The sequence below is a fragment of the Rhagoletis pomonella genome, unplaced genomic scaffold (genome assembly GCF_013731165.1).
Source record: "Rhagoletis pomonella isolate Grant_MI unplaced genomic scaffold, Rhpom_1.0 Rhpom_scaffold_01517, whole genome shotgun sequence".
Classification (NCBI taxonomy): Eukaryota; Metazoa; Arthropoda; class Insecta; order Diptera; family Tephritidae; genus Rhagoletis; species Rhagoletis pomonella.
In genome coordinates this window covers 34,240-43,136 of record NW_023460071.1, presented here as the reverse complement: position 1 = coordinate 43,136, position 8,897 = coordinate 34,240, and the positions used below count along the sequence as shown (strand labels likewise).

Sequence of the window (8,897 nt, the reverse complement as noted above, 5' to 3'; positions counted from 1 at the left end):
TAAGTTAAGAATTACGCATTCTAAAATTTAATGCAAAACGCTCTTGAACCAAGATTGATATAACTTAAGGGGAGCAAACATGTTCTTATTTCAAGAATAAAATGGGATTTAAAACGAGAAATTATGTTCTTCTTTCTAGAGTAATGTGAATTGAAACTAGAATATTTAATGTTGTTTTCGGCTTGCAAACGTTGCCCTGTAGGAAAATAAAAACACAATTTATATTTTTTCCACTTCATTATTTACAGCATAGTTTAGACTTTACATTAATCATGGGTACATATAAACAGTTAATTATACATATGTTATGTATATACAGTTAGTCACAAAAGTATTATTATTTGATTTCTCTTACAAAAGGTTTGGTTTGGTTTTCATAGTAACATTTTTTCGTTTATTTTTTTTTACAAATGCATAGCCAATTCTACAATAAAAACCAACACATAAATCAAAATTTCAAGCTTTGGACAAAATACAAAAAAAATTCGAGCATTCATTGCATATGTCCACTGGCGATCAAAAGTGAGTGCATTGTTTTTTTTCTTAAATATTTGCAACTTTTTTCAAGTAATAATTTTTTTGTTATTTTTCTTTAAAAATATGGGTCATGCTTTAATCAAGACCACATAACTCAACTTTCAAACGTTATAAATAACTTAGGAAAATTCAAACCGTATGCAAACAAAATTAAAAAAAATAACGCTATATTTTGTACATTGCACTTGTTATATTATGCAAAAAAACGAAAAAGCCATCGGAAAAAAATCATTAAAAATCCACGCGATTTTTTAGCCGCTTAAAACTTTCACTTGTTTCACTAAAATTACATATCCGATCTATCTGCGTACCAAACATTTTTCTCAAAATTCAGATTAAAAAGTTTAAAATTTGGACGAAAATGTTGAATTTTTCTACGTTCTGTATAAAGTTTGAAAGTTTGACTTAGTGTTTTCGATTAAAGCATGAACCATACCGCAAAATCCATCGGAAAAAAACCATTAAAAATCAACGCGATTTTTAGCCGCTTAAAACTTTCACTTGTTTCACTAAAATTACATATCCGATCTATCTGCGTACCAAACATTTTTCTAAAAATTCACATTAAAAAGTTCAAAATTTGGACGAAAAGTTGTTGAATTTTTCTACGTTCTGTATAAAGTTTTAAAGTTTGACTTATGTGGTTTCGATTAAAGCATATAAAAATAACAAAAACAAAAAAGTTTAACTTAAAAAACATTGCAAATATTAAACTAAAAACACCATGCACTCACTTTTGATTGCCAGTGTACATAAATTAATATTGTTATTCAGACATTCGATGGCCTACGAAATCACGTTCTCGAAAAATTTCTAGGACTTTTTATTATTATAACCTTACAGATATTTCATTCTTAAATATGATTTTCCATTATTTGTAGGATATATATGTAAAGGTGGACTTGTAAATTCTTCAATAGGTCTTAAATACATTTTATCAACTAAACAACCTATCTCATATGATCTTAAATGACTCAAATGTTTTTACCTCTACTTGTTGACAAAGTACAAAAGCATTTTCATTACGGTACTGTACTCCAAACCAAACTCCACGTCAAACAGTGCAGACGTGTAAATTAATGTATGTATGCATTTTGTGTTTAATTATTGTTTTGAAATTTGTATTTATGTATGTATATGTTTATGTTTTACATGATTGTCAATAGTTGCCCTGAGGACGGTTACTGAAGCGTAACCGAAATATATCGAAAAAAAACTAAAATCCTGTGTTTTAATTCAAAAAAATTTTCTAAAACCATTTGACCTCGAGCCGGCAGAATTAACAATTAAGAAATAAAGTGGTCGCCAAAACCATCATCGTTATCCGTTTTATTTATTTTCCAAATGTATGCGAAAACAAGAAAAATTAGTAAAAGTTTGATTACAGTTGTTTTGAATGCATTATATTTTTAACAGTTTTCGTGTTAATAAATGATCTTTTTTAAAATGAACTATCAAAATTGCAGGTGCTGCAAAGATTTTTAAACAACGAAAACAAGTATACATCTTTCCGTTATTTTCTAATCAGTGTTCAAAAAGCTTACAAGTGATGTAATATTTGACGACTTGAAGTTTCAATTTGAAAAAAAAATATTTGAATAAAAAGCCAGGAGTCCTGACAAGCTTCTGGATATTTAAGATTCATTATTTGAAATAGTTTAAAACAAATATCTATGCTTTGAATGAACGAATTAAACTTAAGCAAATTATTATCAAAGTACACAAAGAAACCGCTTATATTTGTATCTGACAGCCCTTCGACAATCGAAAAAGGTTGTACGGTTAACCCTGCAGAGTAGTATTGGTTAATTATGGCATAGACCTGCCGTTGGTAATCATTCAAAGTTGGGAACCGCAAAACCAAACTTTCCTGAGAATCAACTATAGTTACTTTCTTAGTTTTTTACCGCTTTCGCTTTTGAATCTGGCGCCGGAAGGTAATACAGCATTTAGAAGAATTGTAATTAAATAGTCCTGGACATCTGTAAAATAAGGAAAAAAAATATTTTCATGATGAATTAAAATTTTATTTAATATACCTTTATTATTTAACGATTTAACTGTAGAAAGTATTTGCTTACAATATTCGTTGCTTATGTTTTTCTCATAGTAATTAATAATTTTTGCTTTAAAAGTTTCCCACTTAGCAAGGAATAAATGTGTTTTCTCAGGATACATGAACTGAAAATCAATTTCAATCTGTAAATTTGAAACGGAAAGTACACGGTTAATTCCAGGTATTCCATTCTTAGTTACCATAAATTGTAATAAAATGTTACCATAAAAATGGATAAGTAAAATCACTACGAAAAACAATTAAACGTTTTTTTATACCAAATCAGAAGCCTGTGCATGTGACAATTTTGACCAAGCTTGAAAAAAATCCAAAGGACTCAAATTACAATCAAATTTAAATGAAAAGTTTTCTTCCATTTGTCGAAAACTTCGGCCCAATCCGCACAGTCTCTGTTTAAGGATGTTTTATATGCTTCGGAAACCGACTCATCAACTTCTGGAGTTTGGACAATCGATCTGTTAGCATAGTTTTTATCTTTGCTCTCAGACGGCTCAGACAATCCTTCAACCTTTCGGTGCTTCGATTTTTGGTTTTCATACTTTGAATACAACTTTCCAGACGGATTGTTTTTTCCTTGCCTCGAAATGAAGTAATAGTTCTATAAAATATATGAAAATAGTCCTATTTTAAATGCAGAAAACTATGTGCATATGTATGTACCGTGGCGCTCAGCTAAATAGCACACTCTTATTTCTTACAATATTCAATTTGTTTTACGTGATACATTTTTTTCGTTGGTTTTTTATAAAAACACAGTACATTCTATAACATAAACCGTAAAAGTCAAAGTTTAAAACTTTGTGTACAGTTCAGGAAAATTTAACAAATTTCAAAATGATGTTACAAAAATTTTCAGCATCAACAAAATCTATTTTTACGCAACACCCTCGACAAAGAAGTCTTAAAAATAAACGGAATTTTTCAGAGTTTTCACACCTGCACAATTGAATGGGCTACAAAACTGCATACAAAAAAAGTTTCTAAAAAATCTGAAAAAATTTTAAAATTATGATGCAATTTTTCAAAATTTTTAAGTTTTTGAATTTTCAAAAAATTCTGAAAAAATCTTAAAATTATGATGCAATTTTTTTGAAATTTATTAAATTTTCCTGAACTGCACACAAAGTTTTAAACTTTGACTTACACGGTTTATGTTCAGTGTTGCCACAAAACCTTTTTATTTTTTACCAAAATCACCGGAAAAATTACCAAATTCAACAAAAAATTACCAAACTTTTTTTTGTGCAGTACTGTACAAACATATATGTATATCGAGCCCTAACCGCCAAATTACCTTAAGCGACATTTTTTTCAAATTTTTCTTTTTGGTGCAGAAAGGCATCTAGATGGAATATTTATTATCAGGGAACGGATTTTATAGAAATCGCCTTTTTTTCTGCTAAAGAGATAGAGTATATTCGATTCCACGATTTAGCTTTCCCTGATTCCATATATACACATGTTGCCTTTTTTAATATATTTGCCTTTTTTGCCTTTTTTACCTTTTAAAAAGTGATTGTAGCATTTACAATTGTTTTTAAAGATTAAAAAATATACACATACATTCCTGATAATATGAACGTTTCAAACGTACCATATTTAAATTGGGCTCCATTTGTATCAACTTACGTCGAGCGCACATTTAGTACATTCAAGTCTTTTCTTCGCGAAAATCTAATGAAAATGCTGCCAGAGAACTTCAAAATGCATCTTGTGGTTCAATGTTACTACAACTATACAGATTAAAGTTTTATGATTTAGAAACTCGAAAGGATAAAATAGTTAAAGATTCAAAGTACAAATTTTTCATATAATGAAACTAGTTCATAGTTTTTCTCTTTTTACTTGTAATATAAACATTTCTAAAATAAATGTATTTTTTAATTGTTCTTTGTATTTTCTGTCTTTTTTTAGTGCCTTATTTTGCTTTTTTTGCAATACCTAGTGCCTTTTCCTGCCTTTTTCGCTATTTTGTTTTGCCTTTTTTGCAATACCTAGTGCCTTTTCCTGCCTTTTTCGCTATTTTTTTTTACCTTTTCCAGCCTATTTCGTTATTTTGTTTTGCTTTTTTTATAGGTTTTTAGGTCCTAAAACTCCGTTCCCTGTTTATTATTATACGTTATTTCGGCAGTTAGGGCTCGATATGTCTGTACATATATATATCCGAAGATACCAAGCTTTTCGGGCAATCAGCGCTCCATTAACCTAAAATTTTTACGAAAGTTTGTTGAATTTTTTTAAATATTGAACAAAGTTTGAAATATGAATTTGTTTGAGCTCTGTTAAAGAAATAACAATATCTTTATAAAAAATAACCAAAATTAGATTACAAAAAAAAAAAAAACAATTTGTTAAAACTGGTCAAAATATGGTGCGGCTACAATTTTTTCGACCACTGTATGTAAACAAGTGACAAGAAAATATATCAAAAATTCAACGCTTGAAGGAAAGCGGTCGACTCACACATAGACAGAGTGACGTCCCCCGCTGAATGTCGTAGCTTTTTGAACGGGAACATACTTATTTACGTAAAACTCTATTCATATGTATGGTTGCCGGGTTCACCGGAAAATTGATAGTAATTGAAAAGCTGACGAACTGACAGGGAAAGGTAGGACCACCCAAAACATTCCAGGAAAGGACACGGTGGATATACTTATCAATAGCCACTTTCACTGCTTGAAAGTTAAAGAACACACCATTCTCGTAGCCAAGGAACGCTGGAACATCTTTCACCTTGCAAAACTTTCAGGATTACCTGGTATTTCTATAAAAGGAAACGCTTAAGGTCCACTTACTAATGTGGAATCAGAACCAATATTGACCTATTTCACATGTAAGACCGAATCGAAAAAGTTACCAAATTGAAAAATAAATTACCAAATTACCAAAATTTATAAATAAATAAAAAAATTACCAATTTTGGTTAAAAATTACCAAAGTGGCAACCCTGTTTATGTTATGGAATCTACCATTTTTATTACAAAGTAACGACACAATTTTATCGCGTAAAACATTGTGAATGCTGTAAAAAATAAAAGTGTGCTATTTGGATGAGCGCCACTGTATATTAGCTAAATTTACCTGCATATTAACTTCACTGGGGAGTATGGAGCATACTTCGTCCACTATGCAAGGAAAGTCCTGCACTTTTAGATTAATATTCTTTGAAATAACCTCTTCCACTACAATATTAATGATATCCTCCCTTTATGCATTTGTAAGTGTTTTATTTTTGTATCAGACATAAGAAGAGCTCGGCCTCGCCCAGAATCCTTAAGCTAAGTTGTCAAATCCTGTAGTAAGAAACAAATAATATAGTGACAAATAGTTATTCACACAGAGAATTTTTTGCAATATAGACATGCAAAGTTTTTTTGCTAATTTCTTTTCGATATTTTTTTAAGAAAGTTCCTACTACACTAAAAAATATAAAAATAAAATCCCTAAACATTGTAAAAAAGTCAGGATAATTCAATAAATTTGCATACTAATTTGTACCTTTCTATTCAGATTTCCTAGAAAAATTCTAAATATGGACCCTTATAGCCCGCTCAAATTTTAGTGTTACAAAAAAAGTTTAAAGTTGCTAGAAAGTCACATTTATTTTTGGCAATTTTTGTTCCGGACGGTGCCATAATTATCTTCCATACAAAAAAAGTTGTCTGTACTTTCTATGGAAGAAACTGCATAAAAAAAATTTTCAAAACTACGCGATTTTGCAGCAACTTAAAACTTCCACTTTGTTATACCAAAATTGAATAGGCTATAAAACTGCATACTTAGAATTTAAAGAAAGAATTATCGAAAAAAAATTATAATACAAATCTTTTTATATATATTGTGAAAAATTGTCAGTGGCAATATTTTTGTTCGCCACTGTACACTGTGATATATTAAATTTACATATACCTTTTTTAGGATTTGCTTTGTATTTTCTGTTGCCGTTTCTAGCCAAGCACCCACATTAGATGGCACGGAAATTATATCATCGTCTATTCCAAACTAATAAGGAGTGAAATGTTTTCAGAAATAAATTAGAATTGACAATCAAAAAACATCTGCGTATGAAATACTACCTCTCGTTTTTTCCACATAAAGAGCTTCTCCGGGATTCCATCCGAAGGCCAAGAGGTGGTATGGCTTCTTTCAAGTCTTCCTTCCTCATGTACTGTAAACTTTCCAAAGTCCCATGCGCAGCTGAAATACATATATGTTTGCGTAAATAAATCTGTACATCAAGGCTCTGGACATGCCAAAGGCAGGGATTCTGCAAAAATCATGACATCTAACGTTCTTATAAAACTTTCCACAAACAAAAGTTATGTATACATACATATGTATGTTATATTAGTTACCATATTAGTTATATTTTTAACGCACTACCATGTAAATTACATTTACGATTTACCCAAATTCACTTTCGGCTATTGTCGCAACTGCGATCCATATTTTATGACTATTTTACATTAATAACTTTGCAAATTTTTACATGTACAAAAACTACTTGAATTTTAGTGTGGAAAATTTTCATCTCACTCACCGTTTAAATAAGGAAGCACATCAGGCAAATTAAAATCTGTTAATAATCTTAACAGGCCGTCGTCTTGCGTTTTGTCCTCTGTTTCAACATCACTCAGTATTTCGATTTTACCAATCACAAAACAACCGACTTTACACGCGACAAAAATAATACTAAAAAATTGCTCAACGTAGTATTTTCGGACCGTTATTCGCACACTGCGACGTCGCTCGGTGCCATCAGCAACGTATGTACATATGTACGTATGTACATATGCATAAAAAATCAAAGTCTACTACGGCTGTCCAGCCGGCGTATGAATATCGCTACTTGTAAAGATATACATATTTACATGCAAATAACAACACAAATGTGAGCCTTGCTGACGCTTCGCTCATTACCATCAGCAACGTATGTATGTATAAAAAATTCAAAGGCAACTACGATTGTCTGGCCGGCGTATGAATGTCGCTACACTTGCACAGATATATAAACAACAACAAAGGTGTGAGTACTGCTGGCACGCCGACAGCAGCGTATGCATACCATGCCTTGTAAAGAATAACGGTAGAGCGTCGTTGTATTCAACTTTAAAATTTTTGATTCTTCTTTTAAGAATTTTGAAACCAACAATAAGAATATCTGTTATGTTCTTGATTTGAGTACACATTAGTTTCGTTCTAAGCTTATTTTTTCTTAATATAAGTACATTATTCTGACTTGAAACTTTTTGCATCTTAATTTCACAAAACAAGAACGGAAAATTCTTATTCTAAGAGTATTTAAGACCGTATTTTTCTTAAAATTTTAAGAACGAAAAATAGTAAATTTAATCCCAGTAGGACTTATTTTTAGTACTTCATTTTTCTCTGAGTGTACATAGATGAATTTAAATATAAATTTTTCATCTTATTACTCCGTTTGTATTATGTTTTAGTCAATATCGTATTACAATAATTCACTTCACATTATACAGTCCGACAGTAATTTTGCCACTAGATTCACTTTTCGTTTTATTTTCTTTCAAGATTATATGAGGATACTTTGAAGATTATACACTTTTTTTGGTAAGTTTCCTCTTTATATAGCTTTAGTTTTTCACTTGATAATTAAAAATTCGTTTTTCTATCACTTTTTACGTATCTGCGCGTCGGTTAGAGATGAGTTAGAGAATGATGTTTGATATCAACTTGAGAACTATGAATTTCTCCAAGGTTGGAGAAATATTTTTTTGGTGTTTACTGGGTATGTACATAAATATATACGATTGATCTGCTTTCGTCTTCCCCTCGCCGCTTCCATCGACACAAATTATTAAATGTCTGCGAATCGGCACCAGATTCGCACATTAACCTTGCGTTTACGAAATATTTAGATTTTCGCATAAATTTACATTTAATAAATCAATACTTGTACATTTTTTATGGAGAATAATAATAATTAATTTAAAATTCTGCATGTAACCATGTTTTCGACGATACATGTAACATTCATGAAGATTAAACATAACAAGCGTTGTAAAATAGTGTTATTAACAGCTGGAACCAAACAAACTATGAGTGCAAAATCAACTTTCAAAAACACGCACGAGCCCGCACGTTAAGAATTTTAGTGGGGCCCGGCCCGGCCCGGCACGATGGGACACGTCCCAGCCCGGAAATAAAGAGCCTACTTTTATTGTATGTATACATATGTACTTATTTTTAATTTTGTGTTTATGTATGTATATTTACTTAAGCGAATCAAATTTTCACATCAAAG

The 8,897-nt window shown here is 30.7% G+C and overlaps 1 long non-coding RNA gene across 2 annotated transcripts; it reads right to left on the bottom strand.

Moving 5' to 3' along the window:
- Nucleotides 1-1,241: 1,241 nt before the first annotated feature.
- Nucleotides 1,242-7,403, bottom strand: LOC118752455. 2 transcript variants are annotated; one of them, XR_004994680.1, is made up of 7 exons: nt 7,158-7,403; nt 6,694-6,814; nt 6,527-6,619; nt 5,699-5,910; nt 2,872-3,212; nt 2,577-2,736; nt 1,242-2,519 (listed from the first exon to the last, which is right to left on the bottom strand). It is a non-coding gene; the product is annotated as an uncharacterized LOC118752455 (long non-coding RNA). The 2 variants fall into 2 exon arrangements; XR_004994681.1 differs by having other exon boundaries at nt 2,619-2,736; nt 7,158-7,402.
- Between the last annotated feature and the right edge of the window lie 1,494 nt (nt 7,404-8,897).